This window comes from Chiloscyllium punctatum, chromosome 38 (genome assembly GCF_047496795.1).
Source record: "Chiloscyllium punctatum isolate Juve2018m chromosome 38, sChiPun1.3, whole genome shotgun sequence".
In the NCBI taxonomy this organism is placed as follows: Eukaryota; Metazoa; Chordata; class Chondrichthyes; order Orectolobiformes; family Hemiscylliidae; genus Chiloscyllium; species Chiloscyllium punctatum.
Genome location: NC_092776.1, coordinates 39,568,269 through 39,585,986, shown reverse-complemented (window position 1 = coordinate 39,585,986; position 17,718 = coordinate 39,568,269). Strand labels below are relative to the sequence as shown.

Below are 17,718 nucleotides of genomic sequence, written 5' to 3'. Positions count from 1 at the left end.
ATAGATAACATTTAAATTCACTCCTAACATATTATCCCCAAGACTTAAATGATGTATGACCACTTATTACAAATAGTCATAATGTACTGAATATGCTTTAAATGGTGTAGCTCAATTCAGATTAGATATCTGAGAGTTTTTGGTAATCATGCTGTATAAAATGTTATAAATAAAACAGCTATAATTGTAACGCATAAAAATAGATGACAGAGAATAGTGCCAATTGGAAATCATACTTTAGTAATGAAGGATGCTGCCTGAACTGCTGTGCTCTTCCAGCACCACTAATCCAGAAATTACTCAAAGCCTTATTACTCTTCGGGGTCAGAGTCCTTCAATCTCATTATGGGCTTATTCTCCAGCAATACCTAACTGAAGACCAACCCATTAGATACGAAGCAAACTAACATACAACCAGTCGGAGGAGTGAAATGGGTCCCCTTTTTTCAATCTGCTCAGTTAACCACAAAGACTTAAAATGATCTTCTTAGTATGCAGCTATATACGATTCCAATAAAAATGGAGTTAACTAGAGCCAATTGTAAGGTTCTCTTGAGTGAAAAAAAGAACGAACAAGATGATTACCTACCTGAAAAATGAAATTAAAAAATGCAACACTAAAAAATACAAAGTTTAAAAAGAAATATCTTATAATAAAAAGGGGATATACGATTTCAAATCCTGAGAATGTTCTTGCAGTCTAATGTTTTAACCTGAGCCCATGGTTGATTAGGGATGTCCTGAATTAAATGCAACTGTGAATATTGTAGATTTGAGTATTCAATGACCACATGGTTTCTTGCAAGTTTGAGTTGTCATTGGGTACATTGTGCTTCAAAAGGCTGAGAGAAAGCAAGGAGACAGATAATTCTTCAATTCCAGTCCCAAACCATCTTAATTCCCCACAAAATCAAAAACTGCTCCATGAAACTCATCTGATTTGTGTATTCCAGTGTCTGATGTTTTTAAGCTGATTAAACATGGCAGATTTTCATATCTCCAACATAAACTTTCCATTAATGAAACAGGAGATATAAATCAGATTTTTTGATTTTAAATTCTTTGATTACGTCAATTGCCATTCTGAGTGGCTCCTGGTTATGGACTTCATAAAGCCTGCCTCGCCTGCAGTCAGGTGATCACTGCAGCCATTTTTAAGTCAATGTTCTTTGTTTTTTGAAGCTCTTTCAGGCCATGAGAATCAAAGGGAATCAAATCAGATGATGGAAGTCGAAAATTGCTAATCCATATTGTGATTATGCTGTCACTTTAAAAAGGTGATTTTGTCCTGGGTTTTTTTGAAGAGGGGTTGTAAAGGCAAAGGTCTACTGGAGCCACCACCATTATTTAATACTCACTGTTGCTACTACTGTCTCCAGATTTGTCAAAGATCCTTAGACAGCACCTTCTAAAGCCATGACCACTTCCATCTAGAATGACAAGGACAGCAGATACATGGGTATACTATCACCTGCAAATTCTCCTCCATGCCACATACGATCCTGACTTGGAAATATATAACCATTCCTTCACTGTTGCTGAGTCAAATCCCGGAATTCCCTCCCTCAGGGCATTGTGAGACAACCTACATTGCATGGTTCAACAAGACAGCTCACAACCACCTTCTCAAGGGCTGCCAGAATGGGCAATAAATGCTGGCCCAGCTGGAAACACTCACATTCACAAGTGGAGAAGACAAAAATATAGTTAATGTAATCTGAGGAAATCCTGATTTTGCGAGAACAATTTTCCTATATTTAAAGCATGTAAAAGATAGTTCTGTAATAGTCAATTCATCCCAGGAAAATATTCTGTGTACCATTTTCAGGACCAAATTTCTGCTGAAATCGAGGAGAAAGTGAGGACTGCAGATGCTGGAGATCAGAGCTGAAAATGTGTTGCTGGAAAAGTGCAGCAGGTCAGACAGCATCCAAGGAACAGGAGAATCGACGTTTCGGGCATCAGCCCTTCTTAAGCCATTTCCTGAAGAAGGGCTGATGCCCGAAACGTCGATTCTCCTGTTCCTTGGATGCTGCCTGACCTGCTGCGCTTTTCCAGCAACACATTTTCAGCTCTGCTGAAATCAGCAATATAGCTCGATGTCAGTCACAAGTATGTACTTTCATTTTATGAAGCTGGATACTTCCACTATTACTTATTTCACACAGTGTCCCATAGCTGTGGAGACTGAAGCTGATTAATGTTCTACTGTAAGCAAAATAATTTCAACACAAAAAAGCTGATAAAAGCACACCATTAACTACTCACTCTTTAATGGCAACAGAATCAAACTTGTTTCTTGAAATAATGGAATCCTGTACAACTAAAACATGCATTTGCATGAAGGCATGTCATCCTTCAATGCAACGTCCAATGTATCGACCTGATTTTTCAGTACAAACTTGGGGGACTGTCGAATGCATTGTATCAGCACTGGAATCATCACTAACTCACAAGGCTGTTTAATTCTCCAACTCTCCGATCAAATAGTTTCATGCCAACTTTTCATCAGCTCTCATTAATAAGTCTTGTTCAGAAATATTAACTTTATTTCACTCAGATGTTGTCAATTTTTGATTATTGTCAGCATCTACACTATCATGCCTTTTTATTTCATGTCAATTTGCCTGCTAGTTGTTTTTCTGGAACAACATTGTTGACATTTTACTGCAATCAACATATTTAAATGGAATAGTTACTTTCAAAAAAACATTGTACCACTTTTTCAGTTGGTTTACTAAATGCACTTTGTTAGTTTAAATTGCGAAAACATATTGTTGTATGGCCTGCAATCATAGAGATTTTGCTGAATTCTTCTGGCATCTCTCCTTCCTATACATTTGCCAAACACTTTATGAAAACAATGTCTCTTTATTAAAGAAAACAGCAAAAAGCAATGATAGGATCTCAAAAGGTTTTACACAGCAATCTTTCACTGAAGTCCTTGCAAGGCTTATATAAGAAACAATATTTTTGAAAACTTGACAAGGTTACATTATATTGAATACCTTCCAAGTTAGGCTGATTTAGACTTCTAAAGCCAGCTCATACAGATCAATGAAAATGGTTCCAACTCATTGAGTATAGCATCTCAAGCAGCTTATATCAAAAGCATTTAACCAGAAAGTCTTTTACTTATAGTTCTGTCAGTACCAGCTGAGCTTTTATTATTTGGATAGCTGTGGCCGTTTCAAGGCTGACTAATAAATTGCAAAACAGATTCTGGAGAGAGTCCCAAACTCACAAGAGCTGTCACCAATTAAACAATTATATATAAAATAACAAGCATATGCATGGGTTTACAAAACTGCCATCTGATCTTGGAGTTCAGGTAACATCATGAACTGCCAGAAAAGAGCATTTAACTCATTGCTTTTCCAGACCACACATAATTTGCCTTGCAGCATAATCTAACTCATTTATTTAATCTCCCCAGAGAAATGAATACATATACAAAAGAAACTCCCAAGAAATTAAAGCTCAGATTTGTCCTGATGATTCCACCCACCACTCCCCTCCTCCAAAGTAATCTTCCAACACTCCAGGATATTGATCTGGCACTAGAATAGACAGTCAATTCAATTCCAACTGGTTGCATTCCACAAATGTTTCTAGGGTTCTAACTGTAAACAAGCCTTTATGTTCCACAGGGTACTTGACTCTCAATCTATGTGTGTTTATCCTTCCAGCCTCTGATTCTGTCTTAACTAGGTGTTTATAAAACATTCTTTGTAAAGGAGTTAATTGACAGACCATTAATTTCATTATTGCTCTCAATTACTCACAGAAAACAAATCCATCGCCTAATTTGAATCAATCAAATTTCACAATAATTTTCAAATTTCAGTGGTTGATGTGAAGCTATATTTTCTGTTTTAAAGACCAAAATATGTCACCACCTGACCTGAGTTTGTTCCAAGTAAAATGAACTGAACTCTGTAAACTTTGTTTCTACTAAGTCAAAGTCTTTGTTTCTTTCTTGTTGAGTTTCTCTAAACAGTTTCCAGGGTACTCCAACCTTTTGAAGATGGTGTTCTATATTTATGAAATGACTACAAATAATAATAAAGGCCTCACCTATTTCCTCATCCATTTTCTTCAGAATTGCAGGCTGTGTCATGTCTGTTCCTGTCCTGCAAACAATGAATTCTTCAAGTTTATTCATTGCCATGTTTACCAACTTCTACATATATCGTGGACTCCTGAAACAATTCAATCTACCAGTTGTTTCAGGTTGCTGTCTGTAAAAGCTGACATAGAAATTAATTCAACACATTTGCCCTTTTGGGATTTTCTTAATTTTATATCCATCATGTCTTTTAAAAGGACTGAGCTAGTTTTAAATATTTTAACCAGCTTATTCTTAATTTAATAAACTTTGGATACATCTTGTTGTTCATGCTTTAACCCTGTATTCCAACTAATGCGGAGAAAGTGAGGACTGCAGATGCTGGAGACCAGAGTTGAAAACACCACATTTTTCAACTTCCAACTAATGCCCATAGTAATCCTCATATGATTTATATTACTCAGCAAATTCTCCATACCCAAAGGCAGCAAACTCCATACTGGGTACAGCTTCTGAAATTTATAATCCATCTAAGTGACTATTATTCACATTTTAGCCTTTGACTGAGGTTATCCAACCTAATTGTAATCCTTTTATGCATTAATGAAAACAAACATTGCCAGAGAAACTCAGCAGATCTGATAGTATTTGTGCAGAGAAAGCAGAGTTAACATTTTGAGTCCAGTGGTCCTTCTTCAGAACTGGTTCTGAAGTTGGTACCAATATGTTCCATGATCTCTGTCAGCTCTGAAGAAGGGTCATTGAACTCGAAACGTTAACTTTGCTTTCTCTTCACAAATGCTGTCAGATCACAGAATCCTGACAGTGTGGAAGCAGGCCATTCAGCCCATTGATTCCACACCACCCCTTCAAAATGCATATCACCCAGATCCACCCCCTTATCCTATTCCTGTAACCCTGCATTTCACATGGTTAATCCATCTAACCTGCACAACCCTAGACACTATGGAGTAATTTAGCATGACCAATCCACCTAACCCGCACATCTTTGGACTGTGGGAGGAAATCAGAGCACCTGAAGGAAACCCATGCAGCCACAGGGAGAATGTGCAAACTCCACACAGACAGTGACCCATGGCTTGAATTGAACCCGGATCCCTGGAACTGTGAGGCAGCAGTGCTAACCACTGAGCCACCTTGCCCCATAGATAAAATCATAGAATTGCTACAGTGCAGAAAGAGGCCATTAGGCCCATTGAGTCTGCACTGACGATCTGAACAGGTGACCAATCCTTAGACATTTCGGGACAATTTAGCTTGGTCAATCCACCTAACCTGCCCTGCACTGCTGAGGTCTGCTAAGTTTCTGATGAAGGGCTTTTGTCCAAAATGTTGATCCTCTGGCTCCTTAGATGCTGCCTGACCTGCTGCACTTTTCCAGCAACACACTCTTGACTCTAATCTCCAGCATCTGCAGTCCCCACTTTCGCCCAAGTTTCTCCAGCAATTTTTATTTTTGTTTCAGTCTTCCAGCATTTGTAATTCATTGTTTTATCCTGTATACTTTAGACTGGTTTACAAAGTGAAAGAGTATTTTTTCCACTCAGCTCACAAACTGAATTTCAGTCCACTTTTCAGCCTTTAGCCCTTTTTATTGTTACGGTGATCGAAAGCAGATAGTGCAGGAGTACCATCCCCTTTCTCACAGAGATATCATTTTGAATACTGACAGGGGAAATGTACAGGAGAAAGATAGAAGAAAGAAGAACAGCAGGGTCCAGGATGTGCTAGCTAGATGAATAGAGAACTGGCTAGACAGCAGGAGCCAGAGAGTAGTAGTGGAAGGGAGTTTCTCAAAATGGAGAACTGTGACCAGTGGTGTTCCACAGGGATCTGTGTTGGGACCACTGCTGTTTGTGATATACATAAATGATCTGGAGGAAGGTAAGGCTGGTCTGATTAGCAAGTATGCAGATGACACGAAGGTTGGTGGAATAGCAGATAGTGAATGGGACTGTCAGAGAATGCAGAACATAGATAGATTGGATAGTTGGGTGGAGTTCAAGCCAGGCAAATGCGAGGTGATGCATTTTGGAAGATCCAAGTCAAGAGTGAACTAAATGGTAAATGGAAAGGTCCTGGAGAAAATTGATGTTGAGAGGGATTTTGGGTTTTCAAGTCCATTGTAACCTGAAGGTGGCAACGTAGGTCAATAGAGTGGTCAAGAAGGCATATGGCATCCTTTCCTTCATCGGACAAGGCACTCAGTACAAGAATTGGCAGGTCATGTTACAGTTGTGTAAGACTTTGATTTGGCCACATTTGGAATACTGCGTACAGTTCTGGTCGCTGCATTGGGCAGCACGGTGGCACAGTGGTTAGCACTGCTGCCTCACAGCGCCAGAGACCCGGGTTCAATTCCCGCCTCAGGCGACTCTCTGTGTGGAGTTTGCACATTCTCCCCATGTCTGTGTGGGTTTCCTCCGGGTGCTCCGGTTTCCTCCCACAATCCAAAAATGTGCAGGTTAGGTGAATTGACCATGCTAAATTGTCCGTAGTGTTAGGTGAAGGGGTAAATGTAGGAGTATGGGTCTGGGTGGTATACGCTTTGGTGGGTCGGTGTGGACTTGTTGGGCCGAAGGGCCTGTTTCCACACTGTAAGTAATCTAATTACCAGAAGGATGTGGATGTTTTGGAGAGGGTGCAGAGGAAGTTGAATAGATTTGAATTATTTTCATTAGAAAGACTGAAGCTGAGGGGGGACCTGATTGAGGTCTACAAAATCATGAGAGGTATAGAAGGTGGACAGCAAGAAGCTTCTTCCCAGAGTCGGGGACTCAATTACTAGGGGTCATGAGTTCAAGGTGAGAGGGGAAAAGCTTAGGGGAAATATGCGTGGAAAGTTCTTTAAGCAGAGGGTGGTGGGTGTCTGGAACGTGTTGCCAGCAGAGGTGGTAGAGACGGGCATAATAGCATCATTTAAGATGTATCTAGACAGATACACGAATGGGCAGGGAGCAGAGGGATACAGATCCTTGGAAAATAGGCGACAGGTTTAGATAGAGGATCTGGGTCAGCGCAGGCTTGGAGGGCCGAAGGACCTGTTCCTGTGCTGTAATTTTCTTTGTCTAATGGTGATAGGGGATTTAATTTTAAGGGGAACAGACAGGACTTTCTGCAGTCACAGAAGAGACTTTGGGATAGTATATTGCCTCCCTGGTGCCAGGGTCAGGGATGTCACTGAATGATACTGGGCATGCTGAAGAAGAGGGCAAATCAACAGAGATCGTGGTACACATTGCTACCAATGACATGGATAGAAAATGGGATTAGGTACTGCGAACAGAATTTTGGGAACTAGGAAACAGATTAAAGAACAGGACTCCAGAGGCAGTAGTGCTAATAAGTATAAAAATAGGAGGTCAGTGTAGATGAAAGTGTGGCTGGAGAGGTGGTGCTTTATATTTCTGGGATATTGGGACTGTTTTGGGGAGTAGTAGGACAAGTTGCACCTGAAATGAAATGGAACCAACATCCTTTCGTGGAGCTTTGCTAGTGCAGTTAGAGAGGGTTTAAACCAACTTGGCAGGTCGGTGCGAGATTCAAACAGAATATTCAGCCACAAGGGATGAATAACCAAAAAGAGAAATTAAGGCACAAGGAAGTTTTGCAAGATCAGACGGTGTTTATTTTAATGCAAGGAGTCTGATGAACAAGGCAGATGAGGGCACAAACTAACACTTATGATGTCATTGATGTTACTGAGACATGGTTGAGAGAGAGGCAGGACTGGTAGCTCCATATTCCAAGATACAAGGACTTTGGGTACGAGAAGGAAGGGCGTAAAGGAGGAGGAGTTGTCACAGTATTGATCAGGGAATCAATTAGAGTAGTAAGGAGGGATGATATCTTAGAAGGCTCCTCAAATGAAGCCATATGGATAGAACATAAAAATCAAAGAGGAGCAATAACATTGTGGGGAGTGTATTATAGACCTCTAACAGTTCTAGAACACTAGAAGAGCAGATGAGTGTTTAAATTTAGATAGGTGCAAAAGTAATGAGGTAGGGACTGTAGGGAAGTTCAATTTCCCCAACATTAACAGGGGTTGTCATTTCTTTCCACAGATGCTGCCAGAGATGCTGAGTTTCACTAGCAATTTCTGTTTTTGCTGTGGGAAATTTGAAAATGCATCCAAGGGAGCTTTTTAAGCCAGTACACAGAAGGTCCTACAAGTGATAGGGCGGTCCTGAACATAATTTTAGGTGATGAAGCCAGGCAAGTGGTGCAGTATCAGTGGGGCAGCAGCTTGCAAATAGCAATCCCATTAGATTCTCCATTAGATTCAACATGGTTTTGAAAAAGGACAAGGACGGGCCTGAAGTCAAAGTTCTAAATTGGATGAGACTGATTTTAATAAAATCAGGAAGGATCTGGCCAAAGTGGACTGGGAGAAGACATGTTAAGGTAAATCTGTGTCAGAACAATGGAATGCAATCACGAAGGAATCAGGGTGAGTACAGGGCCAGGTAAAGGGTTGGACCAACAAATCCAGTGAACCCTGGATATTGTGAGATATACAGGATTAGATGAAGAGAAAAATGGAGGCTTCTGGCAGACACTGGGGGGACAAAACAGCTGAAGCCCACAAGGAGTACAGAATGTGCAAGGACAAACTTAGAAAGGAAATTAGGAAAGCAGAGAAAGAGCATGAAAGTATAACGGTAGGTAAAAAAAAGGAAAATCCTAATTTATTTTGTAAGTACTTTCAATGTGGAAGTATAGTGAGGGAACGATTAGGACTCATTAAAGACCACAGTGGTAATTTGTGCATGGAGCAGGAGAACCTCGATAGGATTCTAAATGAATACTTTGTATCAGTGTTCACTAGTGAGCAGGATAATTTGGGTATAGAAATCAGAGAAAAAGGCTTTGATATAATTTAAGAAATTATCTTAGATGGAGAGGAGGGGGCACGCTTATAAGGAAATAGTCTCCAAGACTGGAGACTATTGCGTGAGGCAAGGGAGGAAATAGCAGGGAATGCTGGGAATAATTTTTAATTCCTCTGTGACCACAGGAGAGGCACCAGGGATTTGGAGAACAATGAATGTGGCACTGTTATTCAAGTAGGGAGCAAGGGATAAACCTGGAAGCTACAGGCCAGTCAGAATAACCTCAATGGAGGGAAAAACATTGGAGGCATTTCTGAGGGACAGAATTAATCTGCACTTGGAAAGGCACAGATTTATCAAGGACAGTCAGCATGGTTTTATTGAGGAAAGGTTATGTCTGACCAATGATTGAATTCTTCAAAGAGGTGACTCCAATGCATTCAACATAGCCTACTCGAACTGCAATAAGGCTTTTGAAAGGTCCTGAGTGAGACTATTAGCAAGGTAAGAACCCATGGGATCCCAGGAAATTTGACTAATTGGATGCAGAATTGGCTGAGTGGCAGAAAGCAGAGGGTGATGGTCTGGGGCTCTTTTGTTTTGTGACTGGAGGCCTGTATCCAGTGAGGTTCCATTGGGATCAGAGTTGTTCCTTTGCTGTTTGTGGTGTATATATATATATATATATATATAAAATTTAGAATTGAATGTAGGAGGGTTGATCAGTAAATTCGCAGATGGTATGAAAATTGATGGGCGTAAATAATGGGGAGGATAGCCTTGCACTACAGGAGGACATAAACAGCTTGGTCAGATGAGCTGTGAGTGGAACCTCATTACTGGAGATTGACAGGTTTTAAATTAGTAGTGTAGTGGGGCTGCTGGATTCCAACTGTACAATTGATCAGAATGCTCAGCTGATGAGGCAAACCCCATGTGGCTACATTTTCTGACAGTCTATTCCAATGGGGTAAAAACAGATGTCTAAAGGTGTTTTCCTAGTGCTTGATTCTGAAAATAAAGTCTGGCCACTTTCAGGTTAGAATATGTAGGAATTAATTTTACCTCCTTCTGAAGAACATTTAGATCCATTTTTTGATTGTCGAGAAATCTGTGTAGATTGGGATCAGATCTTCAGCTTTGCAGAGAGCAGATTTTAACTCGACTGAAAATGTAAGTGAAATCCTGATAAATCCTAACCGTGTCCACCGCCTGAAATCGAGAACGCACATTATTAAAATTTGGTCACTGAATGAAAGCTGATTAACTACTTTTTTTTCTCCAGTGAATGTTTAACCTTGCTGTGTCATTACAGCAACCAAGTCAAACCTATAATCTTTTTGGGCAGCTATCCGTTTATAATCCAGTCAGGCAAGTTGAAAGAGGCAATGAGCAGAGTTCAAAATCTTCCACAGTGAAAGGGAAGGGTTTTGTAATAGGCAGCTCACTGTAGCGGCCTGGGAAGAGATTGCATCCACTCACTCTTATACTCATATTAGACATTAATATGAAACTGCCCAAAGAGGGCTGAAAATAACATGGAAAACTGGGGAGTCAAGGATCGTTTAATAAGCAGGAAATGAAACAATCTATCAAATTCTTATTGATACAATGACAATGCTCTACAGACAGCTAATCCGGTCATTTTAATTCAGTTCTACACAAAAATGTCAATGTTAATGCTGCAATAACAGCACAAATGATGACAATTATTTCATTATTAGCTGTGCAACTGACATATGAGATGCTGGAAAATCTAATTTGAATGAATCGTGGTTTGTTCAGTTTGACGTCAATGTAAAATTACAGAGAATACAACGAGCAAGCATTTAACTAGAGAGCAGCATTGTTTTTATGCTAGGTTCTGGTCCTCACTGATGCTATTTATCTTTAAAACAGCTGGTTACTAAACTAATCAATACACACAGTTCTCAAACTTAGCCTTTGTTCCAATTTGAGCTAGGGCTATGTAAGAGCTATGTTCAAAATTGTGATTATCCTATCCACATAAAAAGTTCTTCATTCCATGCTCTCTCTCACAATGTGATGATTGCTATCATGAGAGTTATGTAAAAGAAATCTTTTCATGTACAGACTGAGAGGGGGAACATGTGTTATTTTCTCCATCATGATATCCAATGTAGGGATTATGGTGACTTAATACCTTGGAACTGAACTCAGTGTATCATATCCTTGCATTAAAAAATGGCTGGTCAAATATTCCTTCAATAAAACGGCTCTTTTTAGTTAATTTCTATCTTTACATTTTAGTGATTCTATTTCTGGCCTAGCCTGGTGGAACTGGCTGAGCACACACAGTATGTCTTAATATGTGTTCCTCTCTCAACAGGAAATAACAAAGCCAGAGTAAATAATCATTGCCTTACCAAAATCTGCCACAAAAGACAAAAGGACTTGCATTTAAATAAAAACAGAAAATGCTGGAAATATTTGGCAGATCAGACAGAATCTGTGGACAGAGAAAGATAGTTAGTAATTTAGATCAATGACCAGAACTGGAAAACTTAGAAGCATGACATCTTTTTAAGGACATTGAGAAGTAGTGAAAAAAGGGGGCTGGTAGGCCCATCTTTTTGAACAAACATTGCCGGTAATGATTCTCCTTTTCTCAGTTACGGCCCCTCGTGGAATCATTTGTTACTTCAGTCTCAACTGTCCCAGTGCAATCTTTGATTTGCCTTACAGCATCAGCTCCTTTGTCACTTAATCTCCCCTATTCTCTATTCCTTATTACAGACCTTTCCCTTATCTTCCTTCCCCTCTCCTCACTCTCCTGACACTTTTTAATTACAATATGTACATCTCTACCACCATCCAGGTCTGATGAAAAATCAGCAACATTGGTCAGAATTTTTCCAGTGAGAAACAGAGGTGGATGTGGGGGTGCGCTTGGTGGAAAGGTATTTGCAATATTCCATATAATAACGTCAAGTCAAAGCCCCCTCCCCTGCTGCCTCTCTGATTGATGCTAGGACACCTGAATGCCATTTTACAATTTGGCAGTCAGCCAATAATCTTTATCAAGAGGACAGCTTGCCCTCAGCTCCCCCCACCCATGCCACCTTCTGGCCACTAATTGGCCAAGCTGTACTTGGGCATCACGATCAGCATGAAGTTTGAAGAGGGTGGCACTCAGCTCCTGAGAACCCCACTGTGTTATGTTTAATTCCAGCTGTCAACACTGCTGCTCTCTCCACACACAGCCAGACCTACAGACCACTTCCCACAAATTTTTGTGTTCGCTTCAGGATCCCAGTAGTAGTCATAGAGTTGTACAGCATGGAAACAGACCCTTTGGTACAACTCATCCATACCAACCAGATATCCTAAATTAATCGAGTCCCATTTGCCAGCAGTTGGCCATATCCCTCTAAATGCTTCCTATTCATATACTTATCCAGATACCTTTTAAGTTGTATAATTGTACCTCGTCAACCACTTCCTCTGGCAGCTCATTCTGTACCCCCATCACCCTCTATGTGAAAAAGTTGCCCCTTCAGTCCCCTTTTAAATCTTTCCTCTCTTACATTAAACATATGCCCACTAATTTTTAAATAAATCTTTTTCTTTATTTCCTCAAGGTGTCACTTGTTAACATATGGTCACTGTTGTAATTCAGGCAAATGCAGCTGTGATTTTGCAGGAACACAGCCTCACTCCTTTCATAAAATGAAATAATCACCCATTTTCTGATTTTCAGTTGAGGCTGAGTCACTAGGAGATCTCTCCACTCTTCTTTGAATGAGATAGTTACACGCACATGATCAGTGGCCCCAATTTGCATCTAAGAGGTAGACATCCTATCCTGACTTCCACCAGTATATACTTATGCCCCAGCTACACTTGCATCCCAAGTATGAATAAACAAACATTTGTAATGATAAGTTGCTTGAATGTGCTGATATCCACACTCCTGGTGACCTGGGGTCCACTTTAGCGAAATAATCACCGAACAAGAGGGACAAAGATGAAACATATGCTCTGAGACACTGAAGTCCAACAGCGAGTGTGGCCATTTTGGAGGCAACAAGGAATGTTGCAGAAAATCTAGTCAAGAGTTGCTTCACTGTAGTCCAACTAAAACTGTTTAACCAAAATTAGAAGGTATAAATACTCCTGCCAAATTTAAGGGGAGGCTCTGATACCCATGTTTGAATTGTGTTTCCCAGCCACAGAAGTCAGATTGTGAGGTTAGTTGGCTGCTGCACAGAAAGACCATTGGTACCAGACCTCAGTGAAGAGGACAGAGACATCAGAGTCAGGGGGTGGGGGGAGGGGCAAAATCTATAGAAGATCCTGGGGAGGAGTTGGAGGGAGGGGCTAACAGTGAACCGAAAGCACTTAACTCGTCAAGTGTCCGTCAATCAACCACATTTCCCAAGGTTTGGCAATTCCCAAGATTCAAACGGAGAAAAAAAATGCCTGAGGTTGCTCATTAACGTACTTAATGAGCAGCATAATTCCTCATCTGACCTCAAGTAAAACCTGGAGTGGGCAGGTTCACATTTAAATATTGTTAAGACCTTTGCTTTCCAAATGACCCAAACCCTTCTTAGTGGGAAGCAAATGACTGCAGCAAAGGACAGAAAATGATCACTTAAATAAAATTGTGCTACCACAGTGTGCCAGCTGAAACTTGAAACTAATCCTAGTTTGAATTCATAAATGATAGGATGGCTTTGCTTAATTCAAAGTGTTAAAAATGTTGGGAAGGCTCCTACATTCTTGAAAACCAGGGCAACCTTCATTGGACTTAAATTTTGTTTTACTATTTTTACTGTGCAGACCAATGCCCACAATATCTAGTATAGGTCTGTTCACAGTACATACTGCTATTTAGTCAAGGCGTTGGGAAGACAGCCAGCTCCTGGCCCACTGCCAAAATAGCGCTTGAAGCATCTGACAGGAGGTATGTGAGAGGATTGCACTTGCATACTACCACACTGTGCTGCTTACCACAGGCATGCATTTCAAACGTCTGGTTTGAATTTTGTGAAATGTTAATTGAGGTGAAGCTATTTTAAATTAATAACATTTTAAACTAGAATTCAATGATGAGGATAGGACTAACAATTTGATATCCTGTAATATTGATTGCTCAGGGGATGTGAATAATGTAAACCATGCCTCATTTATTGCCTACATTTAGTGAGAGAAGACAATGGTGAACTTCTTCTTTAACTGCTACAGTCCTTGTGCAGATGGGTCTTCCATGATACTTTTAGAGACTAGAGAAGGTGCAAAACATGACCTACTCTTGGGAAATAAGGCAGGGCAGGTGGCTGAGGGGGTCAGTGGAGGAGCACTTTGGGGCCAGTGACCATAATTCTATTAGTTTTAAAATAGTGATAGAGAAGGATAGCCCAGATCTAAAAGTTGAAGTTCTAAATTGGAGAAAGGCCAATTTTGATGGTATTAGGCAAGAACTTTTGAAAGCTGATTGGGCGCAGATGTTCACAGGTAAAGGGACAGCAGGAAAATGGGACGCCTTCAGAAATGAGATAATGAGAGTCCAGAGAAAGTATATTCCTGTCAGGGTGAAAGGAAAGGCTGGATAACTAAAGAAATTGACGGTTTCATTAAAAAGAAGAAAGAAGCATATGTCAGGTATAGACAGGATAGGTCGAGTGAATCCTTAGAAGACTATAAAGGCAGTAGGAGTATACTTAAGAAGGAAATCAGGAGGGCAAAGAGGGGACATGAGACAGCTTTGGCAAGTAGGGTTAAGGAGAACCCAAAGGGTTTTTACAAATACACTAAGGACGAAAGGGTAACTAGGGAGAGAATAGGGTGCCTCAAAGATCAGTAAGGCGGCCTTTGTGTGGAGCCGCAGGAGATGGGGGAGAAAAGAAACGAGTATCTATTTACTGTGGAAAAGGACATCAAAGGTATAGAAGGTAGGGAAATAGATGGTGACATCTTGAAAAATGTCCATATTACAGAGGAGTGGGTAAATCCCAGGACCTGATCAGGTGTATCCTAGAACTCTGCAGAAGCTAGGGAAGTGATTGCTGGGCTTCTTACTGAGATATTTGTATCATCGATAGTCACAGGTGAGGTGTCGGAAGGCTAGAGGTTGGCTAATATGGTGCCACTGTTTAAGAAGGGTGGTAAGGACAAGCCAGGGAACTATAGACCAGTGAGCCTGACGTCGATGGTGGGCAAGTTGTTGGAGGGAATCCTGAGGGACAAGATATCCATGTATTTGGAAAGGCAAAGACTGATTAGGGATAGTCAACATGGCTTTGTGCATAGGATATCATGTCTCACAAACCTGATTGAGTTCTTTGAAGAAGTAACAAAGAGAATTAATGAGGGCAGAGCAGTAGATGTGTTTTATATGGACTTCAGTAAGGCGTTCGACAAGGCTCGCCCATGGGAGATTGGTTAGCAAGGTTAGATCTCATAGAATACAGGGCGAACTAGCCATTTGGATACAGAACTGGCTCAAAGGTAGAAGACAGAGGGTGGTGGTGGAGGGTCGTTTTTCAGACTGGAGGCCTGTGACCAGTGGAGTGCCACAAGGATCGGTGCTGGGTCCACTACTTTTCAACATTTATACAAATGATTTGGATGTGAGCATAAGAAGTATAGTTAGTAAGCTTGCAGATGACACTAAAATTGGAGGTGTAGTGGACAGCGAAGAAGATTACCTCAGATTACAAAGGGATCTTGATCAGATGAGCCAATGGGCTGAGAAGTGGCAGATGGAGTTCAATTTAGATAAATGTGAGGTGCTGCATTTTGGGAAGGCAAATCTTAGCAGGACTTATACACTTAATGATAAGGCCCTCGGGAGTGTTGCTGAACAAAGAGACCTTGGAGTGCAAGTTCATAGTTCCTTGAAAGTGGAGTCACAGGTATCTAGGATAGTGAAGAAGGCATTTGGTATGCTTTCCTTTATTGGTCAGAGTATTGAGTACAGGAGTTGGGAGATCATGTTGCAGCTGTACAAGACATTGGTTAGGCCACTGTTAGAATATTGCATGCAATTCTGGTCTCCTTCTTATCGGAAAGATGTTGCGAAACTTGAAAGGGTTCAGAAAAGATTTACAAGGACGTTGCCAGGGTTGGAGGATTTGAGCTATAGGGAGAGGCTGAACAGGCTGGGTCTATTTTCCCTGGGATGTCAGAGGGTGAGGGGTGACCTTATAGAGGTTTACAAAATTATGAGGGGTATGGATAGGATAAATAGACAAAGTCTTTTCCCTGGGGTGGGGGAGTCCAGAAGTGGAGGGCATAGGTTTAGAGTGAGAGGGAATGATATAAGAGAGACCTAAGGGACAACCTTTTCATGTAAAGGGTGGTACGTGTGTGGAATGAGCTGCCAGAGGAAGTGGTGGAGGCTGGTACGATTGCAACATTTAAAAGGCATCTGGATGAATATATGAATAGGAAGGATTTGGTGAGATATGGGCCAGGTGCTGGCAGGCGGGACGAGATTGGGTTGAGATATCTAGTTGGCATGGACGAGTTGGACCAAAGGGTCTGTTTGCTGTACATCTCTGTGACTCTATAACTTCAGGACATCCCAAAGCACTTACAGCCTATGGCCACCTTTGAAATTTGGTCATCATTGTAATATAGGAAAGTCAGCAACCAATTAGCACACAGCAAGGTTATACTCACCATTTGATAATGACCTGAACTCCTGCATTAGTAATTTATATATTGAGACATGTTTTCTTATATTTGTTGAGAACCATTCTTGCTTTCAATTTATGAAATTAACTTTGTTGTTTAGCTGAATCTTTTGCATTCCCCTATAAACTTGCTCAGATTTGACTAATTTCAACTTGGATGTGTCAAATTTTACTAACTTGACTCAACCCAAAGCACTCAGTGCAAGATCTAGGGATTAGACAGAGGACAGGGTTGAAGAGTGGGTGGGATGTCAAGTGGGGGCATCCTCTGTGAGCTCCCCCATTACCCCCAATTCCAGGAAGCACCCACAAATCACTTAACTAACACCGTGGTCCTCTGCAATCCTGAGTGTCCTGGGAGCAGCATGGCCTTGCCCATGCAGCTGCCCAGTGCAAGAGCTGCTGGCCTCAAATTGGTTGGCAGCTCTCCTTAAGCAAAACTTTTACCCTTACACCATCTGCCCCAACCACCGAGGCCTGAATTCCAGCCAAAGGCCGACCAGTGGCTTCAACAATGCCTGCTCCATGTTTGGTGGATTTTGCCTTAAAGGGTCGGTGCAGCTCTGTCTTGTTTTTTCATTGGTTGACAAGTTGCTCGCTCAGCAAAATTCCACCTGTGATGTCTGAAAAGGAGAAAATGTGACCAACAGGTCCCTGAAGAAAAACATCTGAGGTATAAGGTTGGAAACCCATTAGAATGGACAGGCTTAATAAAATCAAAATACCGCAGGGTGCTGGAAATCTGATACAGAAACAGACAGTGCAGGAGAACCTAAGCAGGAGAGAGAAACAGAGCCAATGCCTCAAGTTCAATCTGACTCTTCTTCAGAATGGGCAGACTTATTGGGTTTTCAGGCCTTTTCTCTTCCTTTTTAAAGGTTTTTTGTTCTTACAATTATGCTAATGAAAATTTCTAAACCGGCCGAAACAGATAACATCTCAAAACAATTTCCGAAAGGTAGAGTTCTGAAACAAATCTCAGTATTGATTTTTTGTTGCATTTCATTATTAAAGTCATGTGTAGCTTAATGTCTGACACTACCTTGCTGGAACACTGGACTCCTGATTCTGTCTCTGTTGGTGTTCAGACATATGGAAAAAGATTTAATACCATAAAACATAGATCATT

The 17,718-nt window shown here is 40.9% G+C and overlaps 1 protein-coding gene across 1 annotated transcript in view; it reads right to left on the bottom strand.

The window, feature by feature from the left end:
• Positions 1 to 4,095: 4,095 nt before the first annotated feature.
• The window catches only part of pwwp2b (PWWP domain containing 2B), a 188,461-nt gene continuing 174,838 nt past the window's right edge, over positions 4,096 to 17,718 (bottom strand). Inside the window, exons 4-5 of the transcript XR_011954697.1 lie at positions 9,991 to 10,137; positions 4,096 to 4,133 (exon numbers count right to left, since the gene is read on the bottom strand). The gene's annotated coding sequence lies outside the window, so the exon portion shown is untranslated. The remainder of the gene's footprint in view (positions 4,134 to 9,990; positions 10,138 to 17,718) is intronic.